Source organism: Anser brachyrhynchus (genome assembly GCF_964034855.1).
Source record: "Anser brachyrhynchus genome assembly, chromosome: 3".
Lineage (NCBI taxonomy): Eukaryota > Metazoa > Chordata > Aves > Anseriformes > Anatidae > Anser > Anser brachyrhynchus.
The window spans coordinates 80,600,226-80,621,043 of record NC_137696.1 but is presented as its reverse complement, the minus strand read 5'-3'; positions in this window follow the sequence as shown (position 1 = coordinate 80,621,043).

The following is a 20,818-nucleotide window of genomic DNA, read 5'->3' as shown; positions in this document are numbered from 1 at the left end:
AACCAAGGCATTTATTCAGCTCTTTTAACTTTTAAACTGAAAGCAAGAAAAAAGAGATTCATCTTGACAAGTTGAATCTTGAAATCAGGGGTAATTTTTTCATCTCAGAAAAGTAAGAGCAAACAAACAACAACAACAACAACAACCAGAATAAACCCCCCGAAGCAGGAAAGAAATCCTGAAAAGATTTTGATGTACCTCTTAAAAATTCAGTCAGATGTAATAAGAAGCATGATGAAGAAGTTCATCTGAACATCCAATTTATGTTTCTGATATATAGAACATATCTATTGCTTTCTAGAAGTTCATCCAAGTTGGATCTTCAGCTTTGCTTTTGAGGCACAGTATTTCTAGCATGACACATTCAAATCTCTATCTGTAGGTCCCAAAAGAATGTCTGTGGTCTCCCATGCAATTAGGGAGATTAGCATTGATTCTCTGGTCACAGAGAGAGCACTCTGGGTGAGATGCTGCTGTGCCAGGGCAGCTAGAGATAGCTGTTGGACACAAGTCTGTCACCGCAACAGCTCAGGAAGCAATTGTGAAAATTCAACCATTGCACCTTGTGTTTGAAATATAATGTTTAACCAAGCAGAAAGAAGACTAGGGAATGATTTGATCCCTCTCCATGAAGAAAACCGAAGTCTTGCTGTCCATAGAATCAAAAATATAACAGTTTTCAATATCTGGAAATTAAAGCTAAATAGATCAGATGACCAATAATACATGCTAACAAAGGTGATAAGTAATCAGTGAATTGGTTTTCAATAGTTACAAATAGTCTTGATCATACTAATTTTTAAGTTGTGTTTCTCTGAAAAATAAGCTTTTTTAATCTATAGCCATTAGACTGAAGAAAACTGCAAGAAATCTTATGGCCTTTTAAAATATAGTAGACTAGATCACATAATCATAATGATCCCTTTTGGTCTAAAAATACATTAGTCCTTTACTTATCTTATGCTTCTTCTGTGCTGCTTCTGCAGTGCATTAGGAGCCAAATCAGTCAAGCTGTCTAGTCGATTTGAGTAAAATACTGATAGACAGCTTAGATAATTGATATTTGAACTTTTAAGTGCAAATCTGGCTCATCTATCTTGTCAAAAAAAGTATATTTTGAGAACCATATTTGGACAACAAATTTTGAATGTCTGAGCTACTAATCATTGAAAAGGGTGACCTGTATTGCCCGTTACTGTTTCCTTTACCTTCATAATCAGTCTATCACTGCAACTGGAGTGTTGCCTTTGATTCCTCCTCCTTGTACCAAATTTCAGTAGCAAAAAGGATGTTTAGATATGCTGTAGATACTTTAGTGATGAATAAAGCACTTTTGCATTTGAAGTACTTTATCATATGGTTGATAGTGCACTGTTGGAATGATTTCTGTGTATTGCTTGCTATTTTGTCATTGCTACTTAAAAATGTAAAGAAATCTGAAAATGTAACAATACAAACAGAGACAGTATGATGAATTTTGTTAATGCTCACACTCACCAAATATAACCAAGTTATTTTTTGATAATATGTAACTGCTTGTAAGAGTACAGCAGTACTGTAACCACAACCTTCGCATGAGCTCTTAACAGCAAAAATGTAAAAAGACTGCTCAATATAATCCCACGCTATTCCATCTGCTTTCTTTTCTTTAGTACAGCCTAGCACGAGGTCAGCCTTGGCCAATGGTCCTGGTGCTGTTTTCATGGGGACATTCCATACCTGTGTCCCTGACTATGGGAGCAGTTCTGTCCTGCAGCTTTAGGCAGTACCACTGATATCAGCGAGGATAAAATTGAGATCAAGCTTAATAATAATAATAATAATAGTAATAGTAATAATAAACCATTATTAATAGTAATTTTATTAATTACTAATTTTTTACTAATTTATTAATTTATTAAAAACCATTATTAATAGTAATAATAAACCATTAACACAAAGACCTACATAGCTTTCTTTGTATGTTAGTCACACTGTATGAAGCAGAAAATGATTCCAGGATCTCTCATGGACTACCTTACTTAGCGTATTGGGCTTATGTGACAAGGTTTTGGTAGCAGGGATACTTCAGGGATGGCCTCTGTGAGGAGTCCAGAAGCTACACCATGTTAAATAAGAGCCAGCAGGCTCCAAAAGGGACCTGCTGCTGGCCAAAGCCAATGAGTGACACTGGTTACACCTCTGTGAGAGCATATTTAAGGAAGGCAAAGCTGCTGTGCAACAGCAGCTGGGAGAGGTGCTCCAGGGATCAGGGCAGAAATTGCCCTGCAGCCCATGGGGCACCATTAGGGAGAAGATCACCATGCAGCAGCCTGTGGAGGAGTCTAGGGTGGACCAGGTGGATCTGACTTGAAGAAGGCTGCAACCCATGGAGAGTTCCCGCAGGAACATACTCTGGGCTGGAGCTGCAGACCATGGAGAGGAGCCCACACAAGAGTGGGAGGTCTGATGGGAGATACTGCCCATGATGGAGCAGTTTGTTCCTGATGGACTGCACCCTGTGGTATGGACCCATGTTGGAGCAGTTCTTGAGGAGCCGCTGCCTGTGGGAAGCCCACACAGGACCAGTTCAGGAAGGCTGGCATCCTGTGGGAGGGACCCCATGTGGAGCAGTGTACTGGGTCTGGCTGGGATAGAGTTAACTTTCTGTGCAAGAACCCAACCCATGAGTTGTTTTTTGTCCTTGCAGAATACTTTCTTCTCCCCTTCGTCTAAAGAGAGGGAGTGAGAGAGTGGATGTAATGGAGTTCAGCTGCCCAGCAGGGTAAGATCACCACAAGTAAGGGAAGAGAGCAAAGGTGAAGGAGCAGAGATGAAGCATTATGGACTGACCTCACCCCCCATTCCCCTGTTCAGTTTGGAAGGAGGAGGTACAAAAGGGTGGGTGGTAGAAGGGGGAAGGTATTCTTTAATTTGCTTTTAGTTTCTCACTGCTCTAGTCTTTTACTAGTTGGCAATAAATTACATTAATCCTTGTGGGTCCCTTCCAACTTTAGGATATTTTATGGTTCTATGAATCTGTTCTGCCTGTAATAGTCATTGGTGAGTGATCTGCCTGTCCTTACCTCAACCCATGAGATTTTTTTCATCATATTTGCTCCCCCTGTTCTTTTGAGGAGTGGAGTAAGAGAGGGCCATGGTGGAGCTGAGCTGCCCATCAGTGTGAAACCACCACACTTAGTAAATCAGAAAAATCAGAACCCTCTTTTTTTTCAGGTCTGTCAATGTTTTTGTTTCATTATGCTTGTGTTTACAGAACTAAATTTCTAGAAGAAATTAAATGCATGACAAAGCACGTGTTGAAATATATTGACTCAGGGACGCGTAGGAGTCTCTGGTGAACTGGCTTGGGTGCTGCTCTGGCTACTAGATGATCTTCTTCTTCTCTGTAGTGAAACAATAGTGTGTTGCTGCTGTAATGTGGGGTACAGATCTAAGGCCTTTTCTAATCTTCTTTTAATTGAATTTGTGGTTGAGAACCACTGATGAAGGCAAAGGCCTTTAAATTGTAACAGAGCTATGCTACCAGCTCTTTTTCCTTCATTTTCCGTATGCTTACAAATTTTGATCTCAATACCAGTTATTTTTGCTAGTGTTGTCAAAAAACATTTCATTAATTTGCATCAACTACAGAATCCCCTTTGAGAATCCTCTTTGAAATTAATAGGATTTGATTGCTCACACATCTACATGCAAGTTAATATGATCCAACAGGCATTGCTTCTGTACATAAACAAACCCTGTGTGAAATTATAATTACAACTAGTAAGTAGAGCAAGAGAAGCAAATCTGTCTAATTTTCATGCAAGCTTTATGTCTAGTTGTTTTTGTCTTTTAATTTCATTTAACAAACACTTCTTTCTGCTCTAGCAGTATTAGTAAGCATGAGGGAGCAGTGAATAGTACCAAAGATAATTTGGAGTACATCAATGTTCTGTACTACAAAGTGATGCAGAGACAATTCAAGGCAAACCCAAATAAAATCACTTAGTACTACACTTAGCCTGATCCTCATAGCTAACCTGACTTACTGATACACAACACCACTTCTTAGGATAGGGAAGACTGGAACAGGGGCAGAGGGGGCTGCTTTTCTGAAACAAGCTCTTAGCAGACACAGCAGGCCTCAGAAATGATGGAAAAGAAGCTTTTCCTGAGGCTAAAGAAGGACTTCACAGAATTCATTGCAATTCAATCTGAGAAGCATTAGCAAGGAGAACGCTTGGGAAAAACAACAGCAACATCTACACAAGAAGAAGGGAGGTGCTTACTCTTGTACTCTAATCCTACTCATTGGTTTCTAATCCTACTGTATTTTAGAGATTGTTTCCTGTTGTTTGTTGCTTTTGGTTTTTACTATCTAAAAGGCTCATTTTTTTCATTTGTGTTTTAACACCACCTAATTTTTGAGATTCAGAGCTGTTTAAGGGTACTTTAGGGAAAGATGCTGACTGACCCATTTCAAGGGTCTGTCTTTCAGGATCTCATTGAAAAAACTCCAGTGCCAATATTCTGCATTTAGACAAAATTTATCAATGCATATCCACTCCACAAAGCACTTAAATGAATTTTAAGCTATTTCCTGAGCTCGGGCCTAACAGAATTAATCAAACACATCTGTAAAATCATTCTACAAGTTAAAGTCATTGCTGTTCCTTAGTGCTGTAAAAAGCCATAAGGGATTGATTTTAAATTGACCGATAAAGGTTTTGAGATTGAAACATTATATTAGTCCACAGACTATTTAAGTCACGTGAAGCAAACTGCTGTATTATTAGAAGAAATAGATCTGTCCTTTCAGCAGTTACAAAGTGTTGTCTAAAGAACCATCTTGAAACTCTTCTGCAGTGTTTTTGCAGACATTTTTTTCTCAATAATGACACTATAATAAAGTGATTTCTTCAGGGGTAACGGCTCATTCATGTGTAGAAGAGATAATTTGACTGAAGATGATAAAAGTGACCAGCTAAACAGACATTGATATATTGTGACTTTGAACTCTCGTTTCCAGAAAAAGGTAACTTTAAAAAATGAGCTCTTCATATCACACATGTGCTCTTTGGCTCCCCGTTCCTCAAGCAGTTATTTGATTCTTAAGGGGACTGTCAAAAGGAGGAACAATTCAGCAACAATTGGCTACCTTTCACAATATTCTTAAGCGTAGAGAGGAGGACAGAGGAAAGTAGAGATTTTTACTAGCCAATTACATGGACTTGGTTGTGCATCCCGCTCTGGGTGAATAAAAATATATAGTGCGTGGTACCCTGCAATTTCAGAGGAAAGCATCAGTCTCACTGAAGAAAAAAAAAGTTTCTCAGAACTGAAATCAGGGATGATTGCTAAAATCTTTGCTCCTGCAGGGAGATTGTTCTCCTCTGTTGGCTGTATCAGTGATAAGAGTTTGAAGAGAGACTGTGCTTCAGAAAGAACAGGCCTGCTATCATTCCAGGTGGATTGTGTAGCAGATTCCACACAAAAGAAGTGGAAGTGAATCCCAGCCCTGCTACTGCACATGGAATAAAAGAGGAAACAAAACCTAGCCCTGCTTGTGAATTAAAGAGCAAAACAAGCAAACAAAGAAACGAAAACTGCAAATGCACTTTACAAATGGTGAAGTTTGTAGAGGGACTCTCCCTTTGAACATCCAGACTAGCACCAGCAGTTGGGGTGCTCGGAGGAGCTGTGCTTCAGTACCTGCCACTTCCAAAGCAGCTCAAACCCCTTCATATGCTGCCAGTCTCTTTTTGGTTGGAGTATAGTGGGCCTCAGATCCTCCATATCCCCAAGTCCAATACCCTAGGGGTCAACCTCAAGTTTGCTCTCTGCCAGAGGCTCCAGGTGGGGCCTTTTTCCTGGCTGTCGTGTAGAGCACATTTTTTTACATCTTGTCCTGCTTAAATTAGCCCAAGGGCTACTGCATGAACTATCTCCTGTTTAGTTTATTCAAAGGCTTGTCATTGCTCAGGGCCTCATTTGAAATTGTTCTTCTTCCACATCACTCGATGGAGTGGGCATACAATCAGACTGTAATTTGGAATGTGCATTCTCCAAAAACCCAAAGCCTAAGAAAGTTTGTGTTTCTTTTTTGCTAGTTGGTGGAAGACATAGCTGTTATTTTGTTGATCACATCCATTGGGATTTGATGACGTCCATCTTGCCATTTTATTCCTAAAATCTGGATCTCTTGTGCAGGTCATTTGGCCTTATTTTGTTTTATGGCAAGATCAGCTTTTGGAAGGATTTGGACTAATTTCTTCCCTTTCTCAAAATTTCTGCTGCTGTGTTTCCCCACACGTTTATGTCATCAATATATTTCAGATGTTGGAGTAGCTGCAGGATCTGTCACGGGGATGGAGTTGTGCAGATTGCAGCCAATCCCTAGCATGTTGGAGTGATTTGTGTCTCATTGGAATTGGCAAGGTGATGACACGCCTCTTTCAAACATTCATGCAGTCTTTTAGGATTCTGCATTTGTTCAGGAGTGAAGTTCCAAAGAATTGGAGGTGCCTACTGTTGAGATAAAGACAGTTTAATAGGACAGGAAAGGAAGGGAAATAATGAATGATAATAGAATGTACAAAGCAAGTGATGCACAATGCAATTGTTCACCACCCCCTGACAAATGCCCAGCCTGTCCCTGAGCAGTGGCCGTCCCTACTCTGGCCAACCACCCCATATTTATTGTTCAGCATGACATCATATGGTATGGAATATCCCTTTGGCCAGTTTGGGTCAGCTGTCCCCTCCCAGCTTCTTGTGCACCCCCAGCCTCCTTGCTGGCAGGGCTGTATGAGAAGCTGAAAAGTCCTTAGTGCAATCACTCTTCTGCAACAACTAAACCATCAGTGTGTTACCAGCATTATTCTGATCCTACATCCGAAACAACGCACCCTACCAGCTACTAGGAGGAAAATTAACTCTATCCTAGCTGAAACCAGGACATGTTTCACCATTAAACCTTGACCTTGGTTATCATGTGCAAGGAGAAAAGAGAGGAAAGTGGAATTTAGAGGAGATGGTGAGTTTTAAGTAGTGATGATGGTTCAATTAATTGTGCTAACTTCAAAATGGTGTTATGAAGCCTCCCAGTATATTGAACATGTGAATGAATGGAAAAGTGTTCTGTAAATGTCAACCCAGAATCCAGTTCACACAAGGAGAATAGGGGAAAAAAAAACACCATATAAAAGTGATACATTAGTGGATGTCAGTCATATCTCAAGAGAAGACCTGCAGAAACAAACTAATCAGACGTCACAGCTTTTGTGAATTTATGGAATAAGGAGATTTTTTGGATTTTATTTTTATTGTTCTGTGTAGATCTGCTAAGTAGCAAACAGATTAATGGTGCCCAAATACTATGATTTCATTATTATAAAGGCCTGCACAAGATTTTTTAGCTAAAACAGCTCCAATTTTTCATTTAAAGGTGACTTTCATAGAAGCAGTTAAGTAATTTCCAAGAAAAGCATGGTAACCCATTGAATGTGAAGATAACAACAAGAGAAATACTGTAATTTAAACTGTTAACCTTGGTCCTGTTCTCTTATCTGTACATAAATTATGGAATAGACAAAGACAAAATAGGAGTTTTTACCAAGCGAGAGTGTAGAAAAATAGAAAAACAAACAAACAAACAAAAAACAAGACAATACTGAAAAGTCCATTTTAAAAGCGTAGTAGAAATGTAGGGTATACCCGTTTGCCCTATTGGAATAATTCATAAGCCATTTTATGACTCAGGTTGATGTTAGAAAAAGCACAACAATTTCATCACCTGTGTAACCACTACAGCTGTTCTGAGTTTCCAAAGCCTACTGGATATATCTAATTTGCACTGTGTGCTCTAAATTTCAAAACAACCAATAGTAATAATTAGTCTCATGAGAATATTGCATCTTTCTATTTGCTTAGTCACTTTCCAAATAGCAGTTTTTCATCTAACTTTGCATGATGGCCAATATGTTTGATAAGTATACTGAAACAAAAACCTTTTATGTACCATACTGAGTTTTTTTAGAGGGGCTGGATATGGCAAAAGAAAGGAAAGTTGACTTCTTGTTCAAAAAATTGCTGAGGTTTAAGTTGCTGAGAAAAAAAAATAATATATATATATATCAGGCCATATCTGAAAAATACACATATTAGTTATCAGAAACAAATTAGATGGAAAAAGACAATATATTTTGCATGGTATTATTTTCATTATGACCCAGTTATGACAGTGAAACTGTGAAAAGGAATTATTTTTTAAATCAAATGTATCCAGTTAGACACAAGATTTGTGGTGGGTGTTTTCATTGACTGTGTAACAGAGCCTGAATTTAGTGTAATTTAGTGTCTTTTCCCCTGGGAAATTCCTACATCTACTGTCAGGATGGAGGAGAAGCCGAGAAAACAGACTCAGCTTAAAAGAATGTGAATACCCCAGGTTTCAGGAGTTTGTCTTGATACTATAAAGACCAGAGTTTAACTTCATCTTCGTGCTCTGTAAGCAGACTGGGTGAAGTTAGCTGAGCTGTTCAGAAGATACAGAAATTTAAGTGACTAGGCAAATCTTTGCAGAACCATGAGTTTGGCTGTATTTTTATTTTTTATTTTTTCCTAGAAATTTGCAGTAGGTTATTAGAGTGGATGTCTGACTGAGAGGACAATGGACTTAATTAAAAGCATAGCTTTTTTTTTTTTTCCTTCCAGATTTGCACTTTACTTGCTATTAGTCATGACATGTAATTCTGTGGGTTTTAATGCAGTTTTGATCCTGATTGCATTTTATCAGCTTTATTATTATTATTATTATGTTTATCTTTTCCAAGACAGATTTCAGAGGAAATCAAGTAGAAGTATACTTTAATAATTTTAGAGTGTTAAATAATTTTAGAGAGTTAAAATTCTAATCAATTTAAAAATATATTTCTCTCGGTTATGATGTCAAAGATAAAATCAATGAAGCAATATATATCTCTTCCTAAATCAGAAATTTAATTCTGTCCTAGAGATACTTAGTATTTTCTACTGGCTATAAGAAAGAAAATAATCTACAATAACTATCCGGGCTGTAAATGCCAGCAAGACAGACATCATGAGTCTTATTCTGAACTACTGTCTAAACTACATTTCTTGGGTCCAGGTTTTTCTTAATGAATACACATCAGAGATCTGTCTTATTAAAGTGACTGTCCTAAGGGTATACCTTGCATGGGCAAACTGTTTCTTGTTTGCTTGTTTGCTTTAATGTTAGGTGGAATGAATTATAATAATGTTAGATGATAGGCCTTACTACTTTCTTTTGTCTTCATTGACAACAACAACACAGTTCTACAGGTTTTTATCTTATGAAATTAACAAAAGGAGTTTTTCTACTAATGCCTCAGAAATATTGGCATGATATTGTAACCATGGCTATAAAGCTGTAATCTTATCTACCTTGTCATGTCTAAGCCAACAGGATTTTGCTGTGTGTGTGTTCTAAATTGGTGATATATCTTTGGTGGCTGCACTTGATTTTATGTATTACACAAAGAACTGTACACATTGCAAGGCATCTATTGCACAGAATGTATAATCTTGCCTGCAATTCGTAGTATTATCTACACTTTGAGGTGGGTATAGCTTCAAGTCATACCAACTGACTTGAATTGGTATGTCTTCAAGTCAGAAAAATCACCCAATGTACTTCAGAAACAAAAGTAGATCCAGAGCTGGTTGCACCTTTGTTTGGATGGCAGTATGAAACAGGCTGAGACACAAAAATGTTGTTAATAATTAGCATAAAATATATGTATATATGTTGCTTTATTATTAGTGGTGTTTTTTTGTTTGTTTGTTTGTTTTTTTTTGGAAACCAGAGTAGGATAGAGAGTAAGCATATCTCCAGACATAACTCCAGACATATTGTTACAACATATTAATACAACAGGGTCATGCTCAGGTTAAACAACACCTAAAGCACCTTTAAGTTTAGAATCATAGACTCACAGAATCATTTAGACTGGAAAACCTCTAAGACCATGGAGTCCTACCGTTTACTTTCCTTTTTGGCTACAACTGGAATTTTAATGCCTATGATTTCTATCTTTACTCAGCACACTGAACCAGGTGATGAACCAGGCAGCTCTGGCTGCTTTGCTCCTGTTTGAAGCTGTGCTTCAGGCAAATGTTGAATGAGGGGTTGCAATGTATAAGCCTAAAGTCTCAATCAGGAGTTAACTGACCTTGTTGTAATTCTAGACATATGATAGTTGTGTGAAATTCTTGTAAGGCCTCTCTGAAGAATCTCTCATAGACCGTTGTAGTTTAAAACATTGCTACTATTTTTCAGATTTTCATGTTTGTTATAATTACTGATTTGTAATCAAGCTTAACATGAGACTAAATTCTGTAGAGATTTGCTTTTGATCTTGGTAATGAAATGATATAATGTATATTTGTTTCCTACATGTATAAGGAAAACTGTATTTAGTTTTTGTTTTATGTTTCTTTTATTGTTCTTTTCTTGATTCACACTCACTCTTTCATGAAATAGTGAATGAAAGTGGTGAGAAAAAGACAGGACTCCAAAGAGTAAAGGCATAGTATTCAGCCAAGGTCAGCTCATTCTCTACTGTGGACATAAATGTAACAGGTTACCTATGTGATATCTGGTTGCATGTACAATGTTAAAGTGCAGAATATCAATACCAGAGCTCATAGTAAAACTGAAGTTATTCTCCTGAGAGCTTTAGCAGTGAAGGTTACAACTTAAAGTATATTACTTTTCCTTTTATTATGTTTTGGTTGATTTATCATGCCTTTCTCACTTCTACAGAATGGGAAGAGGCAGAAGATAAGAAAAAATCTGAGAGAAGCTGTGTGATTTACTATAAACTGAAATGAATGCTGGAATACCCTAGCATTTGAACATCTCTCTCCTTTTTAAGTTTTGAACTGGGAAAAATGAATTGTGATTTTTAAATTTTTTTTTTTTACTTAAACTACACTTCCTGTGATTTTTTAAAATTATTTCTTCAGTAATAGCATTTCAGTTAATATGCAGTCATATAATCTGAAGTGAACAAGCTAGAGGAAGAGCCAAAAACAGCATAAGGGTTATTAGATGGTTTTGGTAGTAATAAAATATTTTATCCTTACTATGGAAGTAGAAAGAAACAGAAATATATTTAGTATTTTTATATAAGTTTTTATCATTCTCTTTCAGTTTATCAACTTCAGCTGTCTACTCAAAATCAGGTCGAGGGAAAACAAATTTCCTGTGAGGGATATGAAAGCCATGTTGAACATGGTATGGTTTTAAACCATATAATATTCTTAAACCATTTCTAGCAGATATTTGTCTAACTTGCCCTTAAAATCTCCAGTAATAGAAGATCCCAAAAGTCATTTGATACTCTGAGAGCTCAATTATTCTTTCTAGATAAAAAATATATATTTTTTTCAATATTTGTAATCTGAGTCTTCCTTATTTCAACTTAAATATATTGCTTCTTATCCTGTTGGAAATAAATTCATCCATTCCTGTATGCATCAATTGTTGCTAATTCATTAATCATTATCTCCCCTGTGTTCTCTAATCGGAACTAACACTCAGAATTATTATATTCCTTTGTAGACTTCTGTGGACACAAGTGGAAGATATTGGGACATCTGGGCAGTAAAACAAGGATAATAGCTTGGACTAAACCTGAGGATCCCGGTTAGACTTTAAATCACACACTTGAGAATTTCACTCTAAGATCACAGAAGTTGATAGAAGATTTTTATTAAAACTTTAGAGGCACAGACAGACTGAAACATATGTCACTATGAAAGAAATATAGGACAGTATACCAGGCTTGTGGGAAGTGTAATCTAATCTGCTGTCATGGATTAGATCGAGATGGTGCATTTGATGTTCTTTAAACACAGATTCATCTGCATCATTTAGTTGGCAACCGTGGTGACTCCAGCTCTTGGTTGCTTTACTTTATCCACTGTGCCTTCTGTAATTTCCTTTAGGATTCTTACCAAAAAGAATGAACTGTAACAAAGTTAGAAAAATGTCACGATCAGCTTTAACAAGGAAAAAATGAAATATGGTAGATTCTGATGTGAGAATTATGATGTAAACATTTCAATTGTGAAATCTTGACTGGATCAATCTGCATGGAAAGGTTACAACTTGCATTGACTACTAAGACTGAAATCATTTCCTTTTCCTGAGATGTTGGAAGTATTTAGATGTTAAAAATTAATCTTCAGGTTAAAAAATTGTTCTAACATGAAGTTAAGAACAGTTATCAGCACTGTTGTGTCATATATGTTGCAAGAGGAAAGAGTGTCTAATATTTCACAGGAACCAAGCAAATATGACAATCACTGAATGAGAGATGTCAATATCTACATAGACTGGGAGTGAGAATAATTGTCTTGATTAGGTTAGAGAGATTTGGAATAAAATAAACTTGCTAAGTAAACACAAAATCAAGAAAGAAATGAAAACGACAATGCAGGGAAGAGTCAATGCAGAACTGACAAACTGAGAGAAGCAGATTGAGGTAATGAATATATTTAGGGTGAGAATTCAGAGCTCATGAACTAGGCAAGACAAAGAATCTTGTGAATTGAACAAGGTGTAACAGAGTGAATCTTATAAACCAGAGGTAAGTATAGAGGAAAAGATTAACTGAGTGAAGAAAAGGAATTTTGCATGGATACCACAACCAAAAAAATGTTTCTTTTAAAGGAGTAAACAATTAATTAATTTGGACATAAATACAGATGATAAAGTAGGCTAAAGAAAGAATGGAGAGAAAGAATAGCAGAAATCTGGAAACTGATGAATAAGCTTTCCAAGTGTAAGTTAAAAGGGGACATGATTTCTGAAATTAAGAAGGAAAGAAAGTATAGGAAGATTTTAAAGAAAGGGAAAAAAACAGTAATATGTAAGAAAATAAAACTGCATGTGTGTAGGTTTTAATGGTATAGTTTATACTCCACACAGGGAAAATAATTAAGTACCTCTTCTTGTCAGAGTGTTCTTATTTAGTAGTAGTGAGTATCTGTAACTTAGTGAATCTGTATTCTATCAGAAATCGCTGTATCATTATAATCAGAATGCATCATTCCCTTTTAAAAAGCCTAAATGGCTAACCAGTTAGATGAAATGAAAAAAGGTTGTGTGTGCAGGAACTTTCATAACTGCAGAAAATGAAACTGATGCTAATCATATCACATAAAAGAATCTGACACTATGTACATTACTTAAGACTATAATCAGATGGGTGTATACTTGTTAGAAAAAGAGTGTAACCCCAAGTCCTAGTATACACTGTACACAGCAGAGGAAGTCCTTTCCAATTTGAACTATTTTGCTGCTTCTGTGTGAGTGGAACCAGGCTCTTTATTTAAATTGTGGGCTAAGGTGTTTCTCATAGAATAATTTAGTGATATTGCCGAAGCCAAACACTTAGTGATCTTGTTGTCAAGGCCTTTGGCACAACGTGTTCACCATGCCATTTTCTGCCTTGTGTGACTCTCTTTCCTCTAAAGCATTTTAAAGAGATTGTGTTCAACTCCAAGGCCAAAATTACTCAAGCATGTTTAGGAGAAAAGTAGTTTCTCCATCAGCCTCAATTTGGATACAATGGTTGATGAATTGTACTCAGAAGAATGTAGGTGATAGCCTTATTTCACTCTGACAGTAGAGTTGATTTCATTGAAGTAATTCTAAATAAAACAAATAGTGAAAGGTCTAGGGTAATAATCTAATGTTCCTTTTCCTCTCTTTGTCAAGCAGAGAATCTCCCTTTTCTAATTTTTATTTTATTTTATTTTATTTTTGGTAGATAGTCACAAAACCCTTCTTATTTAGGAGAAGATATTTAGAATTTAAGGAGAACTGGTTTGCAGTAGTGTGACAAGCATAGTGGTGCCAGTTAGCATTTCAGAGCTGAGAGATGACTGGCCATCTGGGGAAATGGGTAATTTAAGGTCAACACATGAATAAGAATAAGAGCTGAGACTCACTTCTTTCATCTGCAGCAGTTGTGCTGCCAAAAAATTGGTATTAAAGTGCAAAAATCAAGTATTGTATGTGCCAGAAATACTTCATTCATAAATGTCAGTAGATCTGTCATATTACTTTTGTTCCAATCATATGGCTCTAGTGGAACAAATGCTCCTCTCAAGCCAATACCATCTAATTTGAGGGAAAGACGGGTATGGCACTATTCAAAACATAACTTCATGTAAGTTGCAGTTACCCATGAACAATAGAAAATGGAGCTGATAATAAGATAGAAGATTAATCTCATTAGTAACAGCCTAAAATTGTGGAAGTTTGCTACTGCCCAGGGGAAAGAAAAAAAATCTGTATAAATTTTGCTAAGCCTGACTAATTTAATCAGTTCAATGTGGATTTAATTCTGGATATTGTTATATTTATATTTATTCCTTCTTTGTTGTACCCAAATATCATGAAAACTAGGCCACTCTTCTTGTCAAGGTACAGTGCGTTCTGAATATTCACATACAATGCATCAGTGCTAAGGGAATAAATGAAGTAGGTACAAAACTGTATTTTCCAATTATCGGTAATAAACACATCATAAACATTGGCCTGGTGTGGTTATTCTGTGCCTATGTAAGTGATCTTTTTAATTTAATTTGTTTTAATGAAATCCTGTCAAATAATATATTTGAAAATATGTGCTGCATATGCAATTGGCAATTAAATATGAGACTTTCCCTTCAAAGTCATTATGCAAATGTAGATGAACAATGACTGAATTTTTTTAATCATCTAGAAACATTTTGATCAGTATAAATAAAAAGGGAAGGCTACTACAGTTCAGTTTCTCCAAATTCAGTACCCATGATTCCAAAAGAGAGAAATCTTTGCCTAATGGGTCATTTTCTAAACTGTGAAATCATTTCCCAGTTTTGTAGACACATATAAAAGTACACAATCACCTTTGTGTATACTCATTTTATTATGAAACATGAACTTAATGTTTAAAATGGATCTCAAAGAGTGAGTAATGCTGGAGTTTCTTTATATATCTTCTTTAAAAGCCTAATGCAAACAACAAAGTTTGACTGGGAGAGAGACAAAACATTTCTCTTACATATTTCTCACATATTTCTCATCTCTTGCATCTAAAGAGAAAAATGGAAACCCATCTACATATGGGTCTGGAGGACAGAGTCAATGACTAGACTGAATGTAATGGTAAGGAGATACTATTCATTTTCATATTCCTATGACTCCATAATAATAATTCCATTATGGTATTTTTACTGCTTTTAATACATATTGATTATGTCACATTCATTATTTCAGTGTAGCATTTATTTCTGTGTTTTAACAATAATAATTCATCTGTATTTTAACAATAGTAATTATCCATTGAATGTGACTCTTATGAAGACAATGATGGAAGCATATAGTGCATGAGACATATCACAGTATCTGTGCATCTTTCTTTAAATAAGAAAGCATAGCTTTCCTATAACATATCATGACATGTAAAAGGTTTGCAATGGTGTCCATTTTTCTCTTACAGAAGCTAAAGCAACATGCATGTGTAAAATTATAAAAAGGTAGAGCATTGCTGTGATACTATTTTGGAGTCCACTATTAGTTGCCTGTTTATTTCACTCACCTCTTGCGTTTTGCCATTTATATAGGAAAAGTACATCTTTTCCTATATATTTGAAATTAAACATAAATATGTCTGTTACTCTCGTTTGAACTTCCAGATGACTGTCATGCATTCAGTAGTCATGAAGTAGTCCTGAGAGAGGACCTCATCTAGCTTGAGTATAGCTGCTTCTCTAAATCCTTTATTCCCATGAATCACATTGCCTCTTTAATAACTACAGAATCTCAGAATCACAGAATCACAGAATGGTTTAATTTGAAAGAGACTTCTGGTGGTCATCTGGTCCAAGCCCCCTGGGCCTCCCAAAGTAGGCTGCCCAGGATCATGTCCAGGCAGCTTTTGAACATTTCCAGGGAGGGACATTACACTACCTCTCTGGGCAACCTGTGTCACTGCTCAGTCACACACATCGTTAAAAAAAAAAAAAAAAAAAAAAAAGTGTTTCCTGGTGTTCAAATGGAACCTTCTGTGATTCAATGTGTGCTCAATTGCCTCTTCTCCTGGCAGTGGGCACCACTGGAAAGAGCTTGGCTTTGTTATCTTTGCACCCTCACTTCAGGTATTTATGGATGTTGATAAGGTCACCCCTGAGCCTCCTCTTCTGAAAGCTCAATGGTCCCAACGTTCTCAGTCTTTCTCCATAGAAGAGATGCTCCCATCCCGTCATCATCTTCATGGCTCCACATTGGACCGTCTCCAGTATGCTGATATCTCTTTTGTACTGGGGGGCCACAGGTGTGGCCTCACCGGTGCTAGGCAGAAGGGGAAGGATCACCTCCCTTGACATGCTGGCAACACTTCTACAGGATACCGTTAGACTTCTTTGTGGCAAGGGCACATTGGTAGTTCATGTTCAACTTGGTGTCCACCAGGATCCCCAGGTCCTTTTTGAAGTGCTCCTTTCTAGCTCTTTGGTCCCCAGCATATTCTAGTATCTGGGGTTGGTCCTACCCAGGTGCAGGGCTTTGCAATTCCCTCTGTTGAAATACATGAGGTTTCTGTCAGCCTATTTCTCGAGGTTGCTGAGGTCCCTCTGGATGGCGGCACTACCTTTTGGTGTGTCCACCATTCCTCTCAGTTTTTTGTCATCAGCAATCTTGCTGATGGTATGCTTTGCCCCACCATCCAGATCATTACTGAAGATGGCAAACAGGATGGGACCCTGTAACGTCCCTTGGGATCCACTAGTTACTGTGCTCCAGCCTCATGACAGATCACCACGCCCTGGGCCTGGCCATTTAGCCAGTTGTCAGTCCACCTCACTTCTGATCCAGCCCATACATTAACAGTTTGTCCATGAGAATCATAAGAAGCATGTCTCAAATCAAAACCAAACGAATTGTTCTGCCCCCAACAAGGATTTTTTTTTTTATTTTTTTATTTATATATATATAGAGAGAGATCTTTTTTTAAAAAATCATAGAATGGCTTGGGTTAGAAGGGAGCTCAATGATCATGTAGTTCCAATCCCAACCCCACTGCCACAGGACGGGACACCACCCACTAGATCAGGTTGCTCAGGACCTCATCTAACCTGGTCTTAAATACCTCCAGGGAGATGGATCAAAATGGATCAAAGTTCAGATCAGCCAAAGAATGCTGAAGAGATCTATCACAACAGCACAGTGATCTCTCCAGAGCATCTGAGAAAGTGTTTGGAAACTGTTCTCTGGGACCTAAGCTCTGCCATGAACCTACAGCCTTACAGTTGAAAAGCATTTTCAATACACAGATAATTTAGCTCCTATTCATGTACAGTGAATGCTTTCTCAGTTGTGCAACTTAGAAGCTTAGCAAAAACTCTACAGTGTATTTTCAGTCCACAGTTTTCAAAGGCCTATCAAAGCAAAACAAATTTCCTATAGGACAATGAAAGGTACCACTCCTCACTGAAGGTTATTTTGTAAAGCTTTAGCTTTCAAATGAACTTCCTCTCTTTGCTACAGACCCCTGGAAAATAAAGCATCATGAAATATATTTATTTTTAATTTAACTATGAGAAATTTTTATTTTTACCCACTTAACTCTTGCTCAAATGTTTAATTACTAAAAATTCAAATATATAAAATCAGCATGGGACAGAAAATTCTTGTATTTATGGATAGTGCTTCTAATAGTTGGACATGAGTGAATATCAGGATTAGTACAGAACTCCTTTCTATTGTAATGGCAGGTACTATGTCAAATAAATAATAAAATGCTATGGATGTATATATGTATATATATTTGTATAAAATCAGTGAAGCTTTCTGGAATGTATAATATTGTGCTTTATATGTGCAGATGTGAAGATGTGAAGCAGCTTTTAGTTTTCTTGCGTGATGTTTTCATCCAGCTATGACACATGCAAAATATTCTATTATCTCAGATATTAGATATCTGTTACTACGATATTGCATATGCAAGATGCACATATGCATGTTTTATCATGTAAGTTTTGGAGCGGGCTCTTTTTCGTTTATTTCTGGAGAATGTTACTTCACTCCAACTTAGAAGTCACTGTCTAATTATAGAGAAGGCAACTCAAATGTAGTGATACGAGAACTGTAGAACAGATACTTATATGGCAATGAGGAGTATTTGGTTTTAAAAAGATTTGCTGACAATGAGGGAAAAATCAAATAAGCTAAACAACTGCATTTACAAAATTCTGCAAAATCAGAAATAAAACACTTAAAAAAAAGATAGAAGCAGCAAAACATAGCAAAATACTTACTAGGCAAGGGTAGTTTTATGAACAGAATGAGACCAAAATCACTTGGAAAAATAGCGTATATTCTTGCAATTGCAAGCAATTCTGTAATAATGTGATCACACCTTTAATTACAAAATCCCAGTTCCATCCATAACAGCGTAGAAAGCTAGGGATGCTTATACAAGTTTAATCTTGAAATTTTCCTTAGAACTTAACTTTTTAACTTTCATAATAACAGAGTGCTGAGGGTGCAATGCTGAGAAAATGTAAATTCATGATGCAGACACTTAGGGACAGTAGATACTTTTGACCTTTGAGCTTGAGTGAGCAAAGGATCATATTAATATACTATCACACTCAGTGGAACAATATTAAGTAGAGAAAGGTACTAGAAGATGATTTCTTTGTAGTGCCTTGTGAAGTGACACTTTCTTCACTGAGAACTTGGGTTGACATGGCTTTGGTAGTGGTGGGCTGCAGGGGTGACCTCTGTGAGAAGCTATCCATTGTTAGATAAGTGCCAGTTTCAGCTGGCTCCAAAGGGACTTGCCACTGACCAGAGCCAAGCCAGTAAGCAATGCTGTTTGTGTCTCTGGGAGAGCATATTTAAGAAAGGGGGGAAAAAATAAAAAAAAAAAAAATCCTGCACAACAGCAGCTGAGAGAGTGAGGAGTAAGAAACAGCCCTGCAGACCCCAAGGTCAGTGCAGCAGGAGGGCAGGAGGTGCTCCAGGCACGCAGCAGAAATTCCCCTGTGGCCTGTGGAGAGGCTCCTGGTGGAGCAGGCTGTCCCCCTGCAGCCCATGGGTCCCACATGGAGCAGATCTCCACGCTGCAGCTCGTGGAGGAGCCCCCGGTGGAGCAGGTGGATGTGGCCTGGAGAAGGCTGTGGCCCATGGAGAGCCCGCGCAGGAGCAGGCCCCGGGCCAGAGTTGCAGCCCATGGAGAGAAGCCCACACAGGAGCAGGGGGTCTGGGCGGGCTGCTGCCCGTGGGGGACCCATGTTGGAGCAGTTTGCTCCTGAGGGATGGACCCCGTGGTATGGGCCCATATCTAGAGCAGTTCTTGAAGATCTGCTGCCTGTGGGAAGCCCACGCAGGATCAGTTTGGAAAGGACAGCATTCTGTGGGAGGGTCCCCCCATGGAGCAGGGGCAGACAGGGACCCTGAAGGAGCGGAAGAGATGAAGCATTAGGGACTGACTGAAGACCCCATTTCCCCATTCTCCTGTGCCACTGGGGGGGGGGGGGGGGGGGGGGGGGTTGGGGGGAAGGTGTTTTTAGTTTGTTTTCTTTGTTTCTCACTTCTGTAGCTTGTTAGCAATAGGTAATAAATTTCATTAATCTCCCTGTGCAGAGTCTGTTTTGCCCATGACGATAATTGTTGAATGATCTCCCAGTCCTTATCTCAACCCTTGAGCCCTTTTCATCCTACTTTTTCCCCCTTTACCTTTGAGAGGGGTTGTGGTAGAGCTCAGCTGCACAAATGGGTAAAACCACCACAGAACTAAAGTTTTTATGTTATCTTATGGGTGGAATATGCCTAAATAACCACATTGTAGTATGCTCTCTCTCTCTGTCCCTGCCACATCACACACACAGGATAAATATATATGCTGATACACATGGATCACATTTTCTGGCCTTGCCTATTGGCTTGTCTCCTCCCTTCCATGTCTTCTTGTCATCCTGTGATGATTTTCATTCTTTTTACTTCACTGTTTTCCATTCTTAATTTTGAGAGATTTTCAAGAGATTTTCTGACACCATGGTTCTGATTCCCTGTGTGTCTTTGTGCCCTGTGGGAAGTGATATGGATATCAGATGGTAACAGATCTTCTCTTGCTTGGCACCACAGCTACCTACTGTGCTGTGAACTTTTTCACCTCGGAATTAGAACACAGACAGTAAAGACTGAAAACAAACAAGCAAACAAAAATCAAACCAAACCAAACCAACCAACCAATCAACCAAACAAAAACAAACAAAAACAAACAAATGAAAACAACTTTTGAGACCATAACCACCAATTATATGTCCCTCTATTGGACCTCATTGGACCTCTGCAACTTACAAAGTTGCAGACTGACCTATAAAAGTCAAGAAGTGTCATATCAGCTAGGGAGAGTGGGGAAGAAAAAAAAAAAAAAAAAGTAGTATTGATGGTTCTCAATGTCTTTCTCTCCTAAAGCATTTTTTTTTTCTCTTAGATCTCTTTTCTGTGCAGTCCAGTAGCATTTGTTTCACACTCCCTTCTTTTTTCCTTTGTTAGGAGAAGTATTAGTCAAATGAGACAAAATATCATTCTTGACCTTCAGGCCAAACTAGATAGAAAGCAAGCAAGACCAGTGTTTCACAGTGGCTCTCTCTGCTGCTTACTGAAAAGTCCTAGACAGTACTGATAGAGATGAATGAAGATGCTAGTTTTAAGGACGAGGCTTTGTGTTAATACAAAATGAACCATACTGCATAAACAGAAAGAGAA